At 41.9% G+C, this 25,093-nt stretch overlaps 1 protein-coding gene across 4 annotated transcripts in view; it reads right to left on the reverse strand.

Annotated features, from left to right (window-relative positions):
* TSPAN18 (tetraspanin 18) overlaps window positions 1-25,093 on the reverse strand; it is a 174,081-nt gene that overhangs the window by 123,693 nt on the left and 25,295 nt on the right. For 2 of the 4 annotated variants that reach the window (XM_083752865.1, XM_083752866.1), the window contains exon 2: window positions 11,768-11,855. The exons of 1 other annotated variant lie outside the window; for it this stretch is intronic. The gene's annotated coding sequence lies outside the window, so the exon portion shown is untranslated. Of the gene's footprint in view, window positions 1-11,608; window positions 11,856-25,093 lie in introns of all 4 variants that reach the window. One more of the 4 variants, XM_083752867.1, reaches the window with a different exon arrangement.

A 25,093-nucleotide genomic window follows, 5' to 3' on the forward strand; every position in this document is an offset into this window, starting at 1 on the left:
AGCAAACCACATTAATACCTAGTCTGCACCACAGGAAAGAGAGGCAGTCACCTTGGGAAGAGTTTGGAATCGCTACAACAGCAGAAGCAAAAATGCAATTAGAAAGACTTCATTTTTAAATAGCTATTGTTAATAAAGGACAGAGCCAGACCTTTGATACAAAAGTTGGATGAGAGAAACAGTGAGTGCTACACTTTCAGATTGATATATAATAATGTTATTTTAATATACACACATTTATAATTAAAATGTGGAAGAACATTAAGGGCTAACAACTGCCAAAAATACCTTTTTATAAATGCAGCCATAAGACAACTGACTTCTGATATAGGAGGTGGAAAGTGCATTATAACAGCAACAGCTGGAAATGTTTAAATATTTCAATGGACTACTGCAGAAAGAGTGCAGTGTGGAAAATTCATCACCCTAGTATCAATTTATTATTATTATTATTTAAATTTATATGCTGCACTTCATCTGATGATCACTGGGCACTTTACAGAATAAAAATATAAAAAAATTGATGACCTCTGAAAGTGAAGAGAGAAAACACATAAATAACAGCAAAACAAATAAAGAAACAAAACAAAACCCAACAATCTCCTCTCACAAATACGTTTAAAAGCTCATAGATTGTTTAATCAGCCAAAGGCCTGGTTATAGAGGAACGTTTTCACCTGGTGCCTAAAGATATGTGAAAGATGAGCCTCCTTGGAGAAAGCATTCCACAAATGGGGAGCAACTGGGAAAAAAGGCCTACTCTCATGATGACACCATCCAGACCTTTCATGGACAGGCAACCCGAAGAAAGGCCTCAGATGCTGACTGCATTTCAGAAACCAGGTAACACTACTTTAAAAAGATGGCATTTTACACCTAAACCTATGTTCTTTGGGAACTTTTCCAGTATTACCTTATATTTTACTTTTTGAAATTGGAATAAGTCTGGATACACGTTTTTTCTCTCTCTCTCTAAAAGGGGCTCCACAAAATCTAAGGCAAGCCATCCAATGGCTTTTAACTGGAGAGCATGGGGATTGATTCTGCACACATAGATCTATTACTTTTCTCTAGGAGGACTTTGGAAGTTATAGGGCTCTGATGGCTTTGATTTCTAGGTGTCTCGCATATCCATTTTCCTGGATGATGTTACTAAAAGTACACCCTTATTTGTATTTCTGGGAAACAATGCCTTTGTTGACATCATAGGAAGGATCTTTGATTGCTCAAATCAAATCAAAATTTATTTACGGCCGTAGGCCCATACAATTAAAACAACACATAAATAACAACTTGTGCACGTGGGAAAAACAGCCGCTAAAACACCACTATAACAATAAAATACAATACGATAGAATGGCATACTACGCCTTAGTTAGCTTGTAGTGCTCCTTGGCGTCTCTTTTGGGTAAGGACAGCGACCAGGAACCTTGCCACTTTCAGGGTCGTATGAGTATCCTTATCCTGCAAGATTTGGGCAAGGTGGAATTTTGGTGGGGTACCCTCTAGTTTCTGTATGATTGGTCCCAACAAATTTGCCCGTGGCACATTGAACAGGGGGCAAGTGAACATAATGTGCTGGAGCGACTCCAGTGTCTCCTTATCACATTCACACATGGCGGGGGCTTGGCCCTTTGAGAATCTATGTCTCAGGACGTTGGAGGGAAAAACGTTGAACCTCGCTTTGGTGAAGGCCAGTCTATGGGCAACAGACAAAAGGGAGGAGAGGTATGATGGAATGCAGTAAGTTAAAGTGATCCCGATGTTCTGGGGCGAACAAACACCTCTCCCCAGCATATAATTTCGATGTAGATCGATGTCATCCAGTCTTTGGCGGATCAGTCTTTGAGCAGTAATTTGGTCTAGTTTTGAGTTTGGCATGAATTCTACTAGTCCAAAGGCTAGAGAATTCATCTCGCCATAAGCATTGGACAAGGTAGTGGTTTGGTAATCTATGCCACAATGATAACCAATAATTGAAGACTTGCTTCCACAGGCAAGTTTCTAAGGATGCGATCTTCAATTCTAGTCGCATGGCTGCATTGCTTACGCACAGGGGGAGCATTAGGAGCCGGCGTAGGAATTGATTTTGCAGCGTCTCAAGAGGAGCAAGATCTGTCATCACAGCCCAAAGCGGGGCAGCGTAAGCAAGCACGGCAACCACTTTTGCCTTGAACACCTTTAGGGCCGAGGGAACATGCAAAGCTCCATCCGAAAAAAAGAATCGGAGGAGCGCATATGACAGAGTTTTGGCCTTGTTAAGTAGGTGTTGAATTTGAGCTTTCCACCCCAAATTGTATTGAAAAATAACTCCTAGGTATTGAAATTTTAGAACTTGCTCTATTTTTGCTCCACCAAGCTTCCATTTGTATAGTCTCCGGCTTCTGGAGAAAATCAGAATCTTGGATTTAACGTGGTTAATGGTTAATTGGTTGAGTTGACAGTACGTGGCAAAGATCTTCAAAGCTCTGGTTAGTCCAACACATGTGTAAGATAGAATTACCGCGTCGTCCGCATATAAAAGGAGTGGGCAGCGGTAGTCCGCTAGTCTAGGCGCGTGTGTACTTAGAGATGAGTTAACTAGGGGTGCTCGCATGTCGCTGATGAATAGGTTGAATAGACAGGGAGCCAATATACATCCTTGGCACACTCCCTTGTTTATTGGTATCGAATTTGTGAGGTCGCCCACAGGAGTAAGTCTCACTCTGGCAAGGGTACCTTCGTGGAGCTGACTTATAAGCCATAAGAGTCTTCTATCAATGCCCTGTTTCGCAAGTTTCTCCCATAGGATATTTCTAGGAACGCTGTCAAAGGCTGCCTTTAGGTCTAAGAAGGCAGCACAGAGGTAGCCCCGGGGAGGAGAGGAGTACTTCCGTGCAAGATGATAAAGAACTATCGCATGATCGGTTGTAGAGCGTTTAGTTCTGAACCCTGCTTGTTCGTGGCCAATCTGATTAGTCTCATCTACCCATCGCGATAGTTTAGTCAGCAAAAAGCTGGCATAAATTTTCCCTATGATCGAAAGGAGGCTGATGTTACGGTAGTTTTCCGGCTCCGTTGGAGAACCTTTTTTATGAATTGGTACTATAATGGCCTCCTTCCATATTTTGGGGATGAGGCCAGAAGTGTTGATTACATCAAAGGTTTTGGCCAAGATGCCAGCCCACCATTTTGGGTGTAGTTTAATGGCTTCAGCAGGGATCAGATCGGACCCTGGGGCTTTACCCGGTTTCAGCTGAGCTATTAGCTTGGCTATTTCATCGGGATCGGTGGGAGGCCAAATAGGTAAGTGGGTAAACAGATGCGTCAGGTGGGCAGAGGGAGCATCCGCCTGTGAGAAGCATTTCTTCAGGAACAATTCCCATGTCGGTGCGGGGATGACTGTCCTTGGGTATTTCCTCACCCTTCTGTTGATCAAAGACCAGAATTCCCTGGATCTGTGTGATTTTGAAGCAGTAATCAAAGCCTGCCAGCGATTGTGTTGCCACTCACGTTTGGCAATTTTCTGCGTGTGTTTGTAAACTAGCTTGGCTTGTGCATAACTAGCTGGCAGAGTAGATGCACCGGAGGTCTTATATACATTATATATAGCACGGAGGCGCTGTCTTGCTTGTTTGCACTGAGAATTATACCAGGGGGCACCATAAGTATATTCATTCCGATTTAATATTTTGGGTGGTAACCTGAAGAAGGACGTAAGGTCAGTCGTAAGACGGTGGAAGCATTTCAACACTATGCTATGCTCGTCTGAGGCAGAGCCTATGTTGGGATGGGGCCCAAGGATTTCTTTTTGAAAGAATTCCTGATACCTTTGAGCCTCCGACTGCCAGTTCAGGGAAAGCTTGGCTACAAGGGGAAGATGATCACTAGATTGTACATTCTCGATCTTAAAGGTGGAAATACACTTAAGTAGATCCCTGGAAACCAACAGGTAATCGAGGACGCTGTTTGATTTAACGCCCAGATGGGTAAAATCCCCAGGAATATCAGGGAGGCATGTGCCATTTAATGGGACCAGATTTAAACGGATGGCCATTTGATAGAGGAGTACTCCAGCCTCATTTGCTCTGTGGTCTTTAGAAGTTCTCCTCATGATATGTTCCAGATCATAATTATCAAGGTTTGGAGTAACCCACCATTTGGCTTTGGTCAGCGAGTCCCAGTTTGCTGCTGTGCGGGCGTTAAAGTCGCCACCTATTATGGCCGGGGTATTAGGAAACTTAACATAGCATGAGAGCAAATGCTCTTCTAGCGAGCCCCATTTAACTTTTGGTGTACCATGGGTCAGAGTTAATAAAATAAAATATTCTACAAATCCAAAGATGTCTGGCTATGTGTCTGTTAGTTTAAGTAGGAGCAGAAGCTCCAGCTTTTCAGAAATACAAATACCTTGCATCCCTAAAATCAGGTCTAACTACAACAGCAACCTTTGACTATGACAAGTGCAAAAGAAACATTAAAAGCAAATGTAACATCTAGCCCTTGCCAATCAGGAAGGCCAGAAGACAGAGGTGCATTTTATTCTTGCAGCAGTCTGACTGTCTAGTGAATTAATAATTATCATGAGCTTTACATCATATCTTATTGAAGAATCCTATTAAAATACATTAACAAAGCAAGCACAACTTTTTAAAAAACAAAAAAGCCTGCTATTACTATTCTGCTTCACTTGTTTGAACAAACAGCAGTTATTTATTTGGCCAGAAACTTTTTAATATATGGGGCTTTATTTATTTATTGAGAGGAAGGATTCTAGAGCCCCTTTGGATTAGTCGTTCAGCAGAATCCCTTGCATTTTGAATTTAGGTTCATTAGCACCAGACTTATATGGCTAGAGTAAACATTTATTCAGATGAAGCCTAAACAGCTTAGCAAGAGCAGGAGCCAGGGTGCTCCCTCTTATTTATTTACAAGCTTATTCCATTGCAAATCATGATTGCAGAAAATGCTTTCAACCCCTGAACCAAGCTGGTTGCAAAGTTTGGTGGGCTCCAAGCTGTATAACTTGCCTGCATAACTGTAACACTGACAAGACAGATAACACTCCCCTCACACCTGTTTTTAAATACAATTATTCATTTTTTAAGGGACTGTAGTTTGATGAGGGTGCTGCAGTCTCAGAGATCCCGAGCATCCCCCCTCCTCACAGAACTACAATTATCAGAGGTTTCCAGGGCAGGGGAATGAAACGAGAAAAGGGATGCCTTTCAGAAATACTGAGAGCAAAACTAGACATGGCATTTTTCGTTGCACGGCTCAAACAAACGGCTGGGTGCAGCAATTGAACTGGATTGGGACCATAGACTTGGGGAGGACAAAGGTTCAATGCTTAGCTCAGAGCATGGTTCCAGTCGGCATCAGTCTTCAACCCACCCCTTCCACACTTGCTTTTCACAGTAGGAAGAAACCTTCAATTGAATCTTTTCCTACCACTGCAAATAACAAGCTGTGTTTGGGGGAATGATCAGAACTGAGGCAGTCAGAAAGGATCCAAGCTTCCTGTCGCGCCCCCCCCCCCCATGCCCCAGTCCTATTTCATATTTTATTTTTCATTTTCACATTTTACAGTTGAATCACAAATCTAAATTTACACATGCAATTAAGGTATCCAATCATCAACCCCACCCCACCCTTTCTGCAGCTACTTATGTTATATCTTTCCCCACAGCATATCCAGTTCATATCTATTTACTATTTACTACTCATCCTTTATGTTCTATTTAGGTCATTCTCGCTGTTTACAATAATTCTTCAGATAGTCAATAAATTTTGCTCATTCTATATTAAAACATCTCTCTTCTTGATTTCTTAGTCTTCCTGTGACAAAAAAAAGTTTGGTCCTCAAGAGTTGAAAAAGTATGCAACAATTCAGGAGGAGACAATTACTGTATTCACATAGTCTGAGGAATGGGACACCTAGTCTATTTACAACCCTTCTCTTATGTTTATAAAGTCCCATTAGCTAAAGTGGTGCTTCAGGTTAAGAACAGTTTCATGTTAAGAACGGACCTCCGGAATTAAGTACTTAACCCGAGGTATCACTGTACTCACTTAGGAACACTTGATATTTAACTTCATAAATCTAATCTTTCCAAAGAATGATAAACTAACTGCACTTAGTTTAGGCCTGTTCAGCTCTGTCCACTTGTTTCTGGGTCATTGCAGGAGCAGTTTCTCTGATAACTAATAAAAGCCCTCTGCGAGCAATTGCAGGAAAGCCATTCAGGCAGCATTAGTGAACAAAAACAACCTAGGTCATGGGTTCCCAAACTTCAGTCTGTAATTCAGGTGGTCTGTGGATTTGTGATTGAAGACAGGAAATGGCATATCCATTGCTTTAAATATTCATATTGATTTTTAATTAACTTTTATTGTTCCTTTAATTTTTTATATTGTGTTTTGTTGTATCTGAATTTGAATTCAACGTGCAATAAAATACAATATGTAAGAAATAAAAGCAGCAATAAAAATACAATTAAAGATCATACAGCATCTAGCACAGCAATATTACAACTGCTACGAAAGGCAGGGGGGGAAATCATTAAGTGGTCTGCCAAAACCATCAGCAGTTTTCAAGTGGTTGCAGAGGGATGGGGGAGTTTAGGAACCACTGCCCTAGATGTACGCAGGAGAAAGCATTTACGTTTCAGGTTTTTTTGTCTAAAAGGTCTTTATCAGGAGATAAAATAATGTTAGAGAACCCACAATTCTTAAACAACTAATTTAACTAAAACCTTTGCAGGAACTCCCAACTCAGAAATAAGTGACAGGAGCCTTTTGCCTGGTGTCTAACATAAATTTGGAATGCGGGGCGGGGAGAAATCCTGCACCCTGCATTCCACTCCTCTACCCTTAGATCACTGCCTCAGTGTCATAATATAAATCTGTCCCTGCTATTGAAATGCTTATATGCAAAGCAAACTTAGGCACTGTCAAACAAGGTGTTTTCTGAAGTAATTTGATGGGTGAAAAAGCTCCTTCCTTCAACTTTACTTTAAACAGATGTAGTATTCCTGTGAAGCCCCTGATTGTTGGGTCTTTGAAGTCTGCAAGAATTGTCAATCATGCTACATTTCCTAGTTAAAGTATCTCCAGGGGGTGGGAGTAAAAAGCAACCACTGAGATGCTTATCTCATCCTGGTTATGTCATTTTTTAATTAAAGTAGCAACTAGAAACAAATATCCTCAGGCATTTTATCACATATACATTTATTATGGTATAAATATTGGTACTTACGTACTAGTTAGATGTAAATTATACAGAATCTTCCTTCCCCCGAACTGTGTTCAGTATACAGTCATACCTCGGGTTGAATACACTTCGAGTTGAGCGCGTTCGAGTTGCGCTCCGCGGCAACCCGGAAGTAACGGAGTGTGTTACTTCCCTACTTCTCAATTTGTATTGTATTATTTTATGCACTGTGGTTTGCCATCTATTTTATTGATTGTAGTTTAGAAATAACTTGTTGTAATTGTTAAGAGGGGAATTCTGTTAAATTCTTATATGCTGATATTATTATTCTATACTATTCTAATGATTGTTGAATGTTACTTTATTTGATGTAGGCTGTTTATTTTAAAGCTATGTTTTATTGTCACATTTTTGTATTGCATTAGATTGTTATAAGGTGTACATTCTTTGTTTCTTTACCTTGTAAACCACCTTGTATTGTAAGATAGAAAGGCGGTATACAAATTAAAAGTGATGATAAGAGGTTCCAAACTTTAGGAAAGGACTGTTGAACCAAAGGGAATATGTGTTGTAGAAAAATGACTAAGAACCACCTGCTTTATGAAGATCTGATTATTCAACAAAAATTAACTGTATGATATCTGATTTGTTGCAGGAAAACCATACTTCCCCTTTACCCTGCTCCACTGAAATCATATCCAGAAAGGCAGTTAAGAAGTTAACAAGTTTCCTCTCATTCTCCTGTCTCTGGTCCTTTTCCCTGAGTAAAAGAACAATGGAATCTCCACACTCTGTGATAATGATAACACTTCCTGTGGTGTCAGCTATGGCTTGCTACAAACAGGATTATGATTGCAACTTAAGCAAAATGTGTCATTACATTGCTGTGGGAAGCAGAAGGGTTTTTATCAAGAGAGAAAAAAGTTTTCCACAAACTAAGCACATGGGTTCACTGACCGCATCTTTTATATTGAAGGTTTTGCTTCAAATCGCACACTTGTTTGTCAGGTGTAATTAGTAAGAAAATAAACCTAAAGACATAGAAACATGAGAAAAACATATTTCTAGCTCCCAAATCTAATGTTCACAGAACATAATCCTAAAATTGTCTATGATTGGCCTTTGACCAAACCTGGGAAAGATGTTGGTCTTAAATTCCTATCAGCCTCAGCCAAACAGGCCAATCAGCCAGTCATTTGTTATTGTTTCAGCCATGGGTCACAACAAAAAACAAAATGTGGAATAGCAATTACAGTTTAAAAAGAATATTCACAATAGCAATAATGTCTTACTTATTCATCATGCTACTGAGATGGCAGGAGATTAGGTGACACTTTCGAAGCTACCAAGGCAAATCCTTTGCACTACTGCTGAGTCACACTGTTGCAAGGAGCCAGCAGAAAATCAATTTTTCTTCAGTTCAGACCAACTGGAGTTTTTACCTCAAGAGGTGAATTTGAGAATTTTGTAAGCAGTACAAAAATGAGTAATAAGGTACATCTTGTGCAGAATCACTGCCATGAGGGCAGAGTCTGAAGTGATAAGGCATTTTCCTTACAAAAAGAAAGAAAAAGTCCTGCAGTTGGCACCCGTTGCATCTTTGGATGAATTAGGGCATTTCTAAGAGCAGGATTAGTAATAAGTTTCAAATTCAAATTTATATTTAATCAATGTGGGTGGAGAGCAAAAACGGATCATTAGGTTATTTCTGTTTTTCTAACGAAAAGGCATATATTCAGCATTGTTCTAACCCATAGATGTTATAATCAGCATGTTCAGCCATGAAAAAGTAGTAGCCAAAAATAAGTAGTCACTTGCTAACTATTTGCTTGTTTAAGCACAATGAAATTATGAAGTAAATAGGCTTATTGCACAGGTGTAAGAAACAAAGTAGAAACTTATTGGGTGGGGGAGTTTCTTTATGATAATAATTGTATTGTGATTGACTACCCTGTGCAGAACATCTTGCAGACGTGGTTTTTTTTTGTGTGTGTGTGTGTGTGGCCTGTGCTTCCTTGCACCCCACCTGAATACTCAATAAACTGCTTTTTCTCCTCTGCAAGTGTTCTTCTTCTCTTAGACTCCAGCCACTAAGGGAAAATTCCCCCTACATCACTGCATACTAAGTGGCTATCTTATTACTTGTGATGGCACATAAAAACAGACATTACAAACCCAGGTACTGAAAATCTGTTTGCTTGCAAGAGGGTTCAAAGAGCGAGGAAACGCCAGAGAAAAGCCATAATGCTGAGCTTCATGAACTACACTTTGGAGCCAATTGGAACCTTTTGACAACTTGACTCCAATTTGCTCCAAGAAACACAGTTTAGCTAATCGAGTAGTTGAATGTAAAAGCCTTCCCTGCTGCTGCCACTAAGACTCTGCAAAGCAACTGAGCCTCCAATGCATCCACAGCCGCTCAAGGCAGCCACAGGTGGGGGGAAGCAGATCAGGCCATCTCCAGGTCAACACTAGCTGTGAGATCAGCTCAGAATCCAGCAGATCCCCGGCTGGCCCACTGGTGGCATCCCCTCTGTTGGAATGACCCATGTTATGACTTTCCACCAGATTCCACTGACAGGGATACCATCAGCAGGCCTTCCATCTCCGTACATGTCCTGCAGGAGAGCTGGGCCGGCAGACACAGTTGGAGGGGTGTCCCTGCTCAATCCAAACCACACACAGCCTGATGTAAGGAGGAGAGGGGCAGATGCTGGATTGCAGCCTAACCAGTAACTGAAAGTTCTGCTAATGATAATAGATTTGCCAGATATTTTATCAGTTTCTGGTCACTAGAAATACATATGGAAACATCTAGGTATGTCAAGAATTATCCTCAATTTATTTTGAAAATACTCCACAATTCTCTGCTCCACAATACAATGTTGTATCCGTTTTGCCTACAGCCTATTAGCAGCAACAAAAATCAACAAATGCTGTGTCTGCTGTGTCACATAGTTATTAACCAATTGTTCCAATAGAAAACAGTAGTGGAATCTTTACGTGTTTTGCTTGTAATCCATTTTTTCCCTCATTCAACATAGTATTATAGTTTGAGTCTAAAACTTGTCCCAAAAAATGTTTTCTTTCCCGAAAGGTTTTCATTATAATAATTTATTACTGGATCAATAGGGAAGCTGAATTCTAATTTGTTTGGTATTGATTAGGTGACACTTTCTGTGGGGAAATGTGCACTACTTACACTGCATTGACTTGTTCACATCCTAATCCATCCTGTGAAATTAACATAAAATCCAGCTATGAATTATACGCACTGAACATGCCTGATCAATTTCCAAATAGGAAATGTATGTCTAGGTTACCAGATCTCAGAACTTTAATCACTGAAACATTTTTCTACTCACTTGAGATTGCAGCCCCAAAAGCATGTCAGAATCACAAGTACACTACTCCTGGTGAGTGCTAACTAGGGACTCAGCTAAACTGGTAAAGAAAAAGTGATTTATATGCAATATAACGTTGTGCCACCAGATGGCACTATGGAATCCCGTTTTTCTCTATCTGTTTTCCCTGTTTAGATTTACAAAACGTCTAACTGAAACGCTTCTTTGATGTGTCTAGATCCAGCCTAGCTCTTCGAACAAATAAAACCAAATCCTCTAAATCATAGGTATTTAAAGGTGGGTGGGAAGTAGGGTTTACCAGAAGGGGAGGGAGAAAGGGCGAGAAAAGGGAAAGTGGGCTGTACCAAGGACATAAAACCATGGGGGGGGGCCTAATGGGCATGTACCAAAGGAGGAACTGGGGAAAGAAGAACCCCCAACAGGCAAATGGTGAGTGTGTGCCAAAAGGGGAATCCTGGGGGAGGGCATGGGGAAAGGAAAATTGAGAATATCAAGAAGATTGGGGGGAAGAGATAGACACTCTGCACATGTTCAGAGGAGCCTCTTTTTCACATAGGGAGCCTTGCAAGGTTTTTTGGGCAAGGGGTTGGCAGAAAAGTAGAGGGAAGGAAGCAGTGTGGGAATATAAGTGAAAGTGATACCCTAGGTACAGATGAGGCTGAAGAAAAAGAGAAGCTGGGTGCTTCATAATGTGTGTGTGTGTGTGTGTGTGTGTGTGTGTGTGTGTGAAAAAGGGCTTAGCAGTTGCAATGGGGGGAAGAAGGGTGGGGCATAGAGTGGGGAAAGCCTTGGTGTGGCTTCTCCCCCCCCCCCCATTTTAACAAAACTTACTCTCAAGTAAGTTCACATGACTACAACCTTAGTATTTCAATGTGAGTTTGGAGAGAAAACTAACCAGTTTTTATTTAGTTATTAATGAAACGAATGCATAAAATGGAAAGGCATTGCAAAATGAAAGAGGGGCATACTTTTTGTTTTGCTTCAGAATAGGAGAATCTGCCCACCTATAAACACCCAAAAACTACAGCATCTAACAAAGAACAACTGCTACCTAAGGGAAATGGATGTTCTGCAGATTTATTTTCTGTACACTGGATTTCAGGCCTGATGAAAATGTGAAAGTTGGTCTCATGTTGTAAGTTGGGTGTCTGAGGTGGGTCTCAAGTCTGGACCAGTTGAAGACAACTGCTGTAAATTAAGATAGGCAAACCTTGTGTCCTGGTGATGACTTCCTTTCCTTCCACTGGAATTGCAGTTATCTTCCTATTTCCCCCTCGATCTTTTCTCACAACTAATTTCTGTGGACCAGGATTAAAAAAGAGAAAGAAACAACGTGATTAGATTTCCTTTGCTTTAATCAGCAGCTCCAAATGTGCTTTTTCTTCCCAGACCAAGCTTTACTTGGGGCACCTCTGCTTGAATCCAAATCAACTGGACATGATTAGCACTTTCCTGGTCATATTAAACAAGGAGTGGATGCTGGCAGTATAGAGACCGAGTCAGATTAACACCAGGAGCGTACTGGAAGTTGGTAGCTCTCAAATCTTAATCAAGTTGTTACTTTATTTATTTGCTAAAATAATTGTGGTAGTCCAGTTCCTCTCCTACCCTTCCTCATGGAGGAGTAATCTGCTTTGAATGGAATTAAAACACCGAGTGTCCACTAATGTCCAAGCTGCCTGTGTATTATTAGCTTTTCCTCCAAAAGTCTAACTAGTTACAGGTAGAATTATGCACACAAAAATACTTGTCTTGTACATATGATACATATAGAGCATCAAATCCTGAACGGTACTGTATTTTCTGAAGCAAAATTTTGTAAACTTTTAAAAATAATAACTTTAATCCAGGATGCTTTCCACACTAGCCCTCAGACCCTGTTTACTTAGGCACAGTCTCCAAGCCATGACCAGATGGATCAAGACCAAACTGAGAAACTTTAGAAAAACTAAAAGAGTAATAATAATATAATAATAATTTATTATTTGTACCCCGCCCATCTGGCTGGGTTTCCCCAGCCACTCTGGGCGGCTTCCAACAGAGATGAAAAATACACTAAAATGTCACATATTAAAAACTTCCCTGAACAGGGCTGCCTTCAGATGTCTTCTGAATGTCAGGTAGTTGTTTATCGCTTTGACATCTGATGGGAGGGCATTCCACAGGGCGGGTGCCACTACCGAGAAGGCCCTCTGCCTGGTTCCCTGTAACTTGGCCTCTCGCAGTGAGGGAACCGCCAGAAGGCTCTTGGAGCTGGACCTCAGTGTCCGGGCAGAACGATGGGGGAGGAGAACTGAATTGTTCCACTCATTGTGTGTGCATGCCAGACCCAGATTCACATGGAACTATCTTTCTGTACTAAGGGCCATTAACAATCCCAGGAGCTACAGAAACAACCAATCAAAAAGAGTAACACCCAGGCATTCACTGCCCTGATGCAAGCATTTGTCTGCATCTGAAGATTACATTTTGTCAAGTTGAAAAATGTAATCCATTCAGATTCTGAAAGTCATCACAGGCACTAGACTCCAACAAAGTAAAGTGAACAAATATTACTGTTAAGTGTGTACTAGGAACCTAGTATAGGAACCTAGGTGAATGTCATATATTAAGGAAATTAAAAGACTGCCTTAAAGATAGCAGTGTAAAGTGCTGCATTTTCGATGGCTCTGGGGTTGAAGTCCCTCAGTATCAAATTTCAATTTCTTATCGGTTTTAAAAATGTTAAACACATTCAGAGAAATGTTGCCTGTCTGCAACCCTTAAGAAGATTAGGTTATTGCCAGCCAACTATGAGAAACTTAAATCCAGTATTAATCCTAATTCCCATTGAATCAAATCTGCATTATTCAGGAAAAGCCAAGCGCATATGGATTTTGACTGCACCCATATTCCACTGTATGCCATGATCCATGTCATAAATGCTAGATGCTAAACCTCCGGCATGTGTGAGAAATAAATCCTGACTGTGGCTGCTAGAGCAATGCAAAGAGAGGAGGAGATGGCAACAAACTGCAGCAATCCCAGGTTTTGAGGCAGACCGAGCAGGGCATAAGGCAAGAGAGTAAGTTTGCTTTTGTAAGAAATGAATAATGGAAGATATAAGTCATGCTTTCAGGAAAGCTGGTGAATAAAGATAAACTGTACTGTAATAACCAGCTTCTGCACTATCCCAAGATAGCGGGGCCCCCCACTCCTCATCATGTGAACCTCCATACACACTGCACAGGGGAGGTCACTTAAGTGCTGCAAAAGCAATGCAGGAGGTAGTATTTACAAGTTACCAGCCTCTGCAGCCACAGCAGGCACTGTGATTCTCCAGCAGTTTGACTTCACCCCCGGAGGCATACTCCATTGTCTTTCGAGACAGACAGATGCCAACATGCATGCATATTTTAAAAAATATCTTCTGCCCACTACACTTCCAAAGTTTGAATTTTATTTTTGCCCCCAACCATTTGAGATGGGCAAGCCCTGCCTAATTTATAATGGTTTTGCTTGGAAACTCATACCTGGAAGTGAGAGTTCAGTGACATTATCAACTCCAAAGAGTGATGGGGAAAAACCTCTTAGCTCTACAAGGCTGAGGATTTTTAATTCACACTATTCCTATGGCTCAGTGAACATACAACACCCTCATAGTTTTTTGTAGCAATCCTGAAAATTAAACCCATGGTATTCTTATTTTATGAAGTTCTAAAGCTGAAAAAGCCCAAGGCTATGAATTGCATTTAGGCCTTGCCCGCAATTTAAATTCTCCTCTAAACCCAACACTCTGCTCGCTGGTCATCACTTCTTCAATCTCAGTGTAAACTGCCAGTCAGTCCTTTCTGTATGAGTTATTTGTAATCTCATATAAATCCTTGGTTGTTGCTGGTGATTTATCCAGCTCATATGTTTTTTAAAACAACAACAACACAAAGTTGCCCAGGTCAAATCTGGCAAAGAACAGCTCACAGAAGTGGCGAAGCCTCATGTTCCAGCACCGGGGGGTGGGCTGGCGCGCATCCTCGGGGCGGGGCACACCGCCTGCAAGGACGTGGCACCCAGCGCGTGGGGGGGGTGGAGCAGCAATGGCACTCTACCGGGATCGCGCTGCCGGGGGCGGTGCGCTCCCCCCCCCACACTCTTCTTCCTCTGCCAGTGGCCCACAGAAAGATTGCCTGTATATTGGTATATTTGGGATGGGGGATGCCAAACCAAGCTAAGGGCAAACCGTTTCCACCAAGAGATATGGAACCAATCAAAATTTTACACATTTTGCAGCTCTCATCCTCAAGGATGAAAGTGGCAACAAATATGAACACCACATTATTCCAAGAATCTTTGTTCCCATAGTTGTGCTTTAAATATACCCACTTGATCCCCAAGACCAAGCTTTGAATCATCTCTCTTTCTCCCTACCCTGGATTGCCACAAACTTTAGAGCAAAATGACACAGTATCCTTTTAATTTGTCTGAGAGTAGAACGATCAAAAGTAAGAAAACAAAGAGTGGTTGACTGGAGCAGCAGAAAAAGATTAAAGTAGCTGCTATAAAGATACTGTTCAGTGGTAAAAAATAACTTTTAAAATGCTCACTGGAGGGCCCAATGGTGACTGCAGCCCTCAAGCCTGCAGTTCTATGAAACAGAACATCCCACAGACAGAAAAAAATATGTCTCAGTAGTCATGATTACATGTAAGTACAGGCAGCTCCATTGTTCCAGAATATTTCACAGAAGGGTAATGGGATGTCTGTCTCAGATATTTATTACCAGAATCTGACTGATGTTGATATCTCAAAGATGACTGAAGTACAATGTTGCCTACAAAATGCAATATAGCAAAATCTCTTTCCCCACCTCTTGTTCTAGAAACAATAAATTTCATTTCACTAGAAACAAAATAAACAAAATGGTCAATTATCTTGCATATATTAGCCAACAGAAACCATGTGGATAACACACTATCCAAAATATTGACTTAGACTATTGAGATACAAAGTTTTCGATCAAATACAAAACATAAAATAAAACAACTCAAACCATCCCTACGGCTATGACGTGGTAGCCAAAATATCTTTTAAATAAACGTATCATGAAACGTATCATGTTCTCGAAGCTACAAACATGAGTTGGACCAAACTGTGGGAGGCATTGGAAGACAGGAGTGCCTGGCATGCTCTGGTCCATGGGGTCACGAAGAGTTGGTCACGACTAAACGACTAAACAAACAACAACATCATCACGAAGCATCTCCAAACAGCCAAGTGCATGGTAATATTTTTAAGAAAAGAGAGCAAACAGAACCTGGTTCAGAATAGCTAGCTGCCAAAAAGTTCATGGAATTGTACAAGTAATAAACATGTAGGAGAGTAAAGGTAAAGGGACCCCTGACCGTTAGGTCCAGTCACGAACGACTCTGGGGTTGCGGCGCTCATCTCGCTTTACTGGCTGAGGGAGCCGGTGTACAGGTCATGTGGCCAGCATGACTAAGCTGCTTCTGGCGAATCAGAGCAGCGCTTCATGCTTTTGAACTGCTAGGTTGGCAGGAGGAGGGACCGAGCAACAGGAGCTCACCCAGTCATGGGGATTCGAACCACCGACCTTCTGATCGGCAAGCCCTAGACTCTGTGGTTTAATCACAGCACCATCATGCTTAAGTCAGCTGTTACCATCATTTGATATCTATCTTTGCTACCTTTAACTCTCAAAAAATCTTTTTATTATTTCAGATGATTAGGGATCAGAAGGGTGCAAATGTTGCCTACTGTTAATGAAGTCGTCAATCAGAAAGTTCCACATTAGCTGTGCATTTCCCTTCAAATAATTATTTTAAGTCTCTCCAAAGGTCCAGGGCACACTTAAGCAAGGAGGGGTGTTTCTAGACAACCTATTTATTGATCATGCATCCTAATCTGTTTGCTGAGGGGTTAGTTGCATCAAAGCATCAAAGCACTTTCCCATCCCTTTCCTTATCACCAAAAGTCTGAACTTTTGGAGAAGTGGGTTTGTTGTACAAATCATTAAGCTATAATTATAGAACCTGGATTTGCCAGTATGTGACTGAATCCCATCTAAAAATAGAAACAGTCTGGAAGTGCCCAAAGTCTGCAACTCTAAAGACAGTAAAGTCCAAACTATTAACCTGTGAAATTTTAGTTCTTGGGTTTGGGGGTGCTTTTTAATAGGACAAGGAGACTGCCTTGAAGATTGTAGAAGCAGCACTTTCAGAGCAGGTGTTTATTAGGGATGTGTATTGCCCCACCCCATGCAACCTGTGGCCCTGATCCACGCTCCGCCCCCACCCCCCAAAAGTTGGTCCTGGGCCAGTCCAGCAGTGGATCCTATCCCTAATTAATTTGGAGGCAGAGCTGTTTAATTAGTTTAATAAATAATAATAATAACAATTCAACATATTGTCAGGAGGGGAACATTACATCTCCTCCCTCTCCTCAGCTGATTTGGATGTGCGGTGGGGGGGGGGGGGGTCCAGTTCAGCAAAGTGAATGTGGATTGCATCCTAAAAGTGGATAATAATAATAAAATTACTTTCAAAGCAAATAAAACTGTTATTTTAAAATGCATTAGTTCTATGCCTTCCACATGTATATAATATTAGGTGTCCATATTGCTCCAGATGCACTTCAGTCTCCTCCTCACATGCAAAGTATTGCAGAATTTATGTAAAAGTATTGTAAATCAATGGAAAATTTGGTCATGGTGTCTTGGAAGCTCACAAAACCAATACGCTGGTGCCCTGGAACACGCCAAAGCAGCTACAACCAGAATAATGGCATGACATGAGAATAGACAAGGCAGCATCAGTGTGACAGGTAGGCAACTACATTCAATTCATTAAAAAACCACCCACCCATTTTCACTGACTTTGTAGCTCATGAAAACAGCAGCAGAAACCTTCCAAATATGACTAATGCCATGATGTGTACAAGGGAACCACTATCTTCCCAACAGTCCACCATTAAATTAGTTGTTTACAAAACACTGAACATATTAAGAAATAAAAAGTGTCTGTTGAAGGTTAAGGCAGTAGACCATTAGCATTTTGATAGCTTTCCACAACACATAAAAGAAGTAAGTCTTTAAAATTCATTGCCCTAAGATTAATCCGTCTCTTACAGCATTTCCTTCTCAGCTTGAGGCAGCTATCAAGCTTTCTATTCCTTAATACCTTTATAAGCACACATAATGCTCCAGGGGGCTGCTATGGCTGGAAGTCTCACAACCCTTGTGTGCAAAGTTCCAGAAAAAGGTGCCTCCTTTTAGAGCAAAAACACTTGCCACATGTAAGTCCTTATCAACAGTTTGATCATCTATAGAAATTCATGAACCCCATAATGTCTGCTATTGACTTGAAGGGAAAGTTGCAGTATTACTATGCAGCCAGCATATTTGTCTGGGGAAATAAACAACAGCCTTAGAAATCAGACTGCAAAAAAATACAGAAGATAACAATTAGAGAACATTCTGGTAGTTCCTGTCCCTGGTGCATGCTTTAAAACAGTTTCAGCTATAGTCTTGGGCCAAATTCAATTGAGCATTCTTCCAAGTAAACATGCATGCATATCATTGGGCTGCACATATTTATTCTTCTGACCAGACAACTTAGGATAATTCAACCACCTTGGCCAAAGCCCTCAAAAGCTGATGAGCTGCTGCCATTCAGTGTAGGAATTACTGAGCTAGATGGCCCAATGATCTGACACAATAGAAGGCATCTCCCTACGTTCCTTGATGGAAACAGAGAAGTAAGATGCATAATGTTATGAGAAATGAACTTGCTCCTTCTTACCGGCTTTCTGTCCAGGAATACTTACATTCAGTACAGTAATTCATACTTCTCCCATGCATGCCAATTGCTTATGGCTAACATCTCTTCATACCAGTCTATAGCTGATATTCCGAGATGCCACATTAGTGTTTGCAAACCCCATATGTACCACATTCCAAAAACCAAATCTGCAGGGTGGTCAGTTCTTTTAACCAAGCATACAACTTAACATCACACAAATTTATTGAAAAAATTCATCCCTTACACTGCTAGGTATACACCCCTCTTTTATCACTCGTAACTAGTTCACAGCACTACATCCAGCACCTGGGAAATTATGTGTACCACTGGCCCACTCAGCTCCCATAACCCTCCCAGTACCCCTGGGAGCGCAGCTCCCAAAACAGCTTTCAGCTTCAGACTGGCTGATTAAAGAACACTCCATCATAGCACCTCTGTCAAGCAGTGTCTTGACTAAGTAAGCAAGCATATTACAACAAATAGAGGACTAAGTTTTCCATCATTCGGTCAGAAAATACATTTACAGTTAAGTTTGAGTGTATTCCCCTAGTCCCGTAAGGAAAGGCAGATAGGAATAGATGTTCAAAAGCTGTCAACCATGCAGTGGCGTAGCGTGGGTTGTCAGCACCCAGGGCAAGGCAAGTATTTGCGCCCCCTAACCCTTGGATTTGCGCCCCCTAACCCTAACCCCCAGATGTTGCGCCCGGTGCGGCCGGCCCCCCCTGCACCCCCCCACGCTACGCCACTGCAACCATGTCTGAAAGGGTCAGATGATCTCTGGTTCCTGTCTGCTAAGGTTCTAACTGAAGAACCCTCCTGTCAGTATGATACCAAGTCAATTTTGTAGCAATTCCGCTTACTGGGAGAGACCCAGATAATTGTCCTTGCCTATGACTCTGTGGGAGACACTCCTTTAGGTAGCAGCCAGAATGCAAAAAGGGGGGGTGGAATTACACAGTTTTAGGGAAGGGTTAGTTACAGGCATGTGTATACAGAAACACACTTGACTCTTCACACAGGCTTTTGATCTTTGTTAAAGAATATTCAATCTTCCTTATCTGCATACTGTACTGCCTTTTCACTTCAATAAAGAAAAATCTGACCTAGTCAGCCACTAAAGGCTTAGTATATCAGTGGTGCTGATAATGCCAAGGTTGCAGGTTTGATCCCTGTATGGGACAGCTGCATATTTCTGCATTGCAGGGGGTTGGTCCTCAGGGCCCCTTCCAACTTTACAATTCTATGATTCTCTTTTCCCTCTTACATATTGGGAAGCAGATTAAGGCTCCTGGCATGCATGGGAGTCCTTACCCTCTCTGTGGTTACTTCTCCTTACAGCTTACAGCTTATGGAGGTGTAGCCACAATGAAATGCAAGCTGAAGGATGGGATCCACTACACATTGCTCCCATTACCCTTCTGCTGCCCCACATGCTCCCGAGAGTTAAGCTTCCTGCTTTGCAAGTACTGTAAAGCTATGAGCTCCACCCAGTTTTCAGACTGGCCACCTTAGTGGCCGGCCGATTGGAAGGTCAGCAGTTCGAATTCCCGCAACAGGGTGAGGTCCCGTTGCTCGGTCTCTGCTCCTGCCAGCCAAGCAGTTCGAAAGCACGTCAAAGTGCAAGTAGATAATAATAATAATAATAATAATAATAATAATAATAATAATTTATTATTTATACCACGCCCATCTGGCTGGGCCTCCCCAGCCACTCTGGGCGGCTTCCATAAAAACCAAAAATACAGTAAAATCACACGTTAAAAACTTCCCTGAACAGGGCTGCCTTAAGATGTCTTCTGAATGTCAGGTAGTTGTTTATCGCTTTGACATCTGCTGGAAGGGCGTTCCACAGGGTGGGCGCCACTACCGAGAAGGCCCTCTGCCTGGTTCCCTGTAGCTTTGCTTCTCGCAATGAGGGAACCGCCAGAAGGCCCTCGCCGCTGGACCTCAGCGTCCGGGCAGAATGATGGGGGTGGAGACGCTCCTTCAGGTATACTGGTCCGAGGCCGTTTAGGGCTTTAAAGGTCAGCACCAACACTTTGAATTGTGCTCGGAAACATACTGGGAGCCAATGTAGGTCTTTCAAGACCGGTGTTATATGGTCTCGGCGGCCGCTCCCAGTCACCAGTCTAGCTGCCGCATTCTGGATTAGTTGTAGTTTCCGAGTCACCTTCAAAGGTAGCCCCACGTAGAGTGCATTGCGGTAGTCCAAGCGGGAGATAACCAGAGCATGCACCACTCTGGCGAGACAGTCCGCAGGCAGATAGGGTCTCAGCCTACGTACCAGATGGAGCTGGTAAACAGCTGCCCTGGACACAGATTTGACCTGTGCCTCCATGGACAGCTGTGAGTCCAAAATGACTCCCAGAGTAGATAAATAGGTACCGCTCCAGCGGGAAGGTAAACGGTGTTTCCGTGTGCTGCTCTGGTTTCGATAGAAGCGGCTTAGTCATGCTGGCCACATGACGCAGAAAAACTATCTGCAGACAAACATCGGCTCCCTCAGCCAGTAAAGCGAGATGAGCACCGCAAGCCCAGAGTTGTTCACAACTGGACTTAACTGTCAGGGGTCCTTTACCTTTAACTTCTGTACAATGCAAGCCTATCAACATGGCCAACAGAGGATGAGAAAAGCTGCACCATCTCTGAGAACTGGACTTCGCCTAATAGAAGAGGCAAAGAGATTTGGAAGCAAGCACAAAACTCATGCAGCACATCTGTGGCACAGCCAACAATGTAGCTTTCCTTAAGGGACTTGATGTATCTTTTCTATTTCGTTGCAACACCTGGCTCTTTCCCTGATGTTCAAAAAAAGGCTGCAGTTCACCTTCATCCAGTGAGCAGTGCAGATCCTGCTTGGGGGCTGAGCATCACAGTCACTTCTGGGACTTTGTTGTTGTTGTTGTTTTTTAGCTGGCTCAGTCTGACTACTGGAGGGGATGAAGTAATCATCAGAGTATTCAGTCACCAGCCAAGCTTCCCGCCTAGTGTGTCACTACATTCAATAATTTAGAAGCATTTGTAACAGTGCACAAAAATTAGAAGTCAGGCTGGGATTCGTTCAGATGCCTCCTTTACCCTCTCCACATTCTATCAAGAAAGTAAGTCACCATGGATGAAGAAAAACAAATGGTCCCATAAACTGACAATTTCTAAATAAGGGGGCACTACATCACAGGGGGCACTACATCTTCCAAAACATTGACTCCAATGATGGGGTTCTCTTCTAGGGGTAGGACATGACAGCTTCCAATCCCTAATCAGACATTTGCCTAGCCATACTGTGCCATTTCATTACTTCCAGCCATGCTTTGATTTACGTCCAGGGGTTTATACCTAGCAACAAAGGCTGCTAATAAATTGAATCCTCTTTGAAATGCATTTAGAGAGTTATTGGATGAGCCAGAAAATTACTGTATCATCAGCTTACAATTGATGCATCTGTTTCACCACCTCCTTACTAAGCAATTCAAAGTCTAGACAGATTCTACTTTTACTACAAGTCATAATTCTGAACTGGAGAGAGAGAGAGAGAGAGAGAGAGAGAGAGAGAGAGAGAGAGAGAGAGATGCTCGAGTCAGGAAGACAGATAAGAGTAGAAAATGAACAGTTTCTTTAGGGAAACCCAGGAAAGTTAGTGTGATGCATGGGGCTTCCAGGCAATCTCCTATCCAGAAATGCTCCACACTTAACATCAACAATGCATAAACATTATGGGCTCTCAGACTGTTAGGCCTTAGAAGAAAAACATGACAACAATATGCTCCATAAGCCCAAATGACATAAAATGGAATAGTCCCCCTTTAAAGCATAGAGACAGCTCAGTGAAGCATACAGCCAGGACTGGCTTCAGGTTTCTGGGGGCTCTTGGGCACAGGGTATCAGTGAACACTCCCTACATCAGTAATACTGACTATAGGAAGAGAACTGGGTTTAGCTAATACCTGTTGCTTGAGCCACTGAACTGAGAATTTGCAGGACTAATAACCTAAAGTTAAATGGGTGGTTTATGGGTATAGAAAACAAACCTTCAGAATTCTGCTTTTTGTCCTATGCTTGCCAGACACCTTTGCCACGTGAGCAAACAAGAGTCTGGTGTTGCAGAGAGCACCAGCCAATATATGCTGTTCATATTCACAATCTGTCAAATATTTGTGGGAGGGGTGGGTCCACAGGGCCTGTTTTTCGCATACATGCTTGTTCCATGAAGTGAAGAAGGCGATAGTGGCATTAGCTGAAGCTTTAAAATGTGGATTTGTGAACCATGTACTGAAATCAAGTCGAGAAAAATAGAAAAATATAATGATGACAAAACCTCTGAAAACAAAAGCAAACCATATTTTATATATACTTTGCTACAGAGAAACTGGAATTGCTATTACTTAACTCAATTACATAGCAACAGCTTGAAATACTTTGTCTTTAAAAGGACTGTTTTGTTTTAGCCCCTATAATCTGCAATTTGAAACCACCAGGCATATTTTTGTTCATCGTTCCAAAAAGGGGTGTGTGGAATTTTGATCCAAGCACAGCTCAAGTAAAGGCCCAGTGTGCACAGTACAGCTTCGGGTTTATTACAAACTATATGTGAAAGAATCCATCTGAGCCAACTAAAATGTTCAGAGTTGGCCACAGCAATGGCTGCCATTTAAACCAGAGGTTGGGATGAATGATCCCATGAATCATTAAAACAATCCAATGACTCTCAGGGTTACCCTGAGATATAGGGTAAGGCCTATTCAGTTAAACATACTGCTTGAGCAAAACCATCTATTGGAAAACAAAGAGTTAATTCTTTCCTTCCAGTCTTATATAAATTGGAGGGGGTGCAGTGGAAAGAAACTACACAATTAAATTTAACCCAATAATCATAATAAACAAACAGATCTCATTTTTATCCTGCTGCTACAAAAAAGCAAGCTGCATTGTAAAATCAGGAGTCCCAAAAGAGTACAGTGCTATAACCAAACTAAACTATGCCTCAACTCTTTTCCCCACATCACAAACACAAGCCTTATGCAGTTCCAAGAACTAATTTCCCACTTTCATTTTACAGACCCCTAGCCAATTTCTGTGGTCTAGACACAAACATCATCAGTTGTCAGATGAATTTTCCTGGGCTGCTTAAGTGATTCTTCTAAGCAGCAGCCATAAAAGCAAATGAGAAGAGACAGTCTACAGGCTTGCCTTTCCTGTCCATACCCAAACATGCCCCACCCCATTAGGTTCTGAAGGCACATTCTTCCTCCCCTATCAACATCAGCTGGTCTAGATCATTTCCTAAGGCCCCTTTTTCCAACCTAGTTGTTGTCATTGATCTTTTTGCAGCTGCACATGTCTTCAAACCCTGACTTTCCTTGCTACTGCTTCAAGATGAACTCTCCCGTTCTCTTTGGATTCAAAACCCTGCTTAGCCTTTCATACTGAAGAAATATTGTTAGGGTGGATCTGGGTGTTGCAGATTCATATGGTGGATGCATCTGAACAGCAAGTCAGTTGTCAATGGAGAGTGTTCAGGTAACAAAGCCAGCCTTGCTCTGTCCCAATAATCCTACATGATAATGAGTGTACAACAAGTTTGTTTGTGCTATGTGGCCAGTCACCAAAGGTAATGAGCTATCTATGTGAATTCAGCTGTTGAGCAGAGACTAAATGTGGCTGCAATGTAAGGCTATATGTGTATGTGTACACACAGAGACACATACCATGCAGTATATTTAAAGAAAAAAACTTGAAAACTATGTCAACCTGGTACTTGGACTCTGAACAAAGCTGTAAGACTGAATCTTACACAGGTAAAGAAACTAAGTGGCACTGGTTTTCCTGGACTGTGGGTGGGAACTCAGCGCTTCCCACACACAGAAAACTGGCACATCAAGCAGCAGGATTCTAGAGAAGTCCTCTCCTTTACATGCTACTTTTCTAACAAACATCAGCCTCCAAAAATATTAGCAAATAAAAAGAAGTAGAGATTTTTACAATTGCACTTGCCCCTATGAGTGTGGTGCCATTCTATGGGAAGCATGAGTAAAAATCCTTTCTTTCTTATTTGAAGCTGTAGGGGTGAGTGGAGATAACCCCATCAGTTTTGTGATGATCCTCACATCCTCCTCAGTGCCAAAGCTAGGATGAAAGCCAGAGGGTTGAATGAATGCTCCCTGTCTCTCTTTTCTGCAGGAGAAAGGAGCAAAGGATCCTGTAGCTATTGATTCCCTCTGTTGAGCAGCAGCCAATACATGCTCCCCACTTTTCTGAAGGAAAGAGCAGCAGTGGGGAGGGTACTCCTGTAGCTACTACTTTGTGGTGGGGTTCCGAACTCCACTGCACATCTGCAGTGGAAGCTTGGCTACTCCCCTCCTGCAGGAAATGTTTGGAAGATTCCTTTGTTGTGGGGCAGAAATGCTTGCTTGCCTCCATCCAGCCCGCAGCAGGGAGGAACCAACACTAGCCAAAAACTGCAGACTCCTATTGAAGTGCACTGGCAGCAAATAAAGCAGTTTCTTCACCTCTGGCAAGATCAGGTTCGCTCAGCTCAGCTCAGCTCTCTCTCTCCTCTTAAATGAAGATAAGAAAATCAAATAAACAATACTAGGGTTGTAACCTCTACTGGTGAGGTTCTGTAGAGAAACATAATGAGAATCAGCATTGTAGGTTAAACATTCTGGAGTGCCTTATTCACATTTCTCACTCTGTATTCATTATCATTTTTTAAAAGTATTTCTAAACCACTTAATATTTAAAAA

This window comes from Podarcis gaigeae (assembly GCF_964106915.1).
Source record: "Podarcis gaigeae genome assembly, chromosome: 1".
NCBI classification, from domain to species: domain Eukaryota; kingdom Metazoa; phylum Chordata; class Lepidosauria; order Squamata; family Lacertidae; genus Podarcis; species Podarcis gaigeae.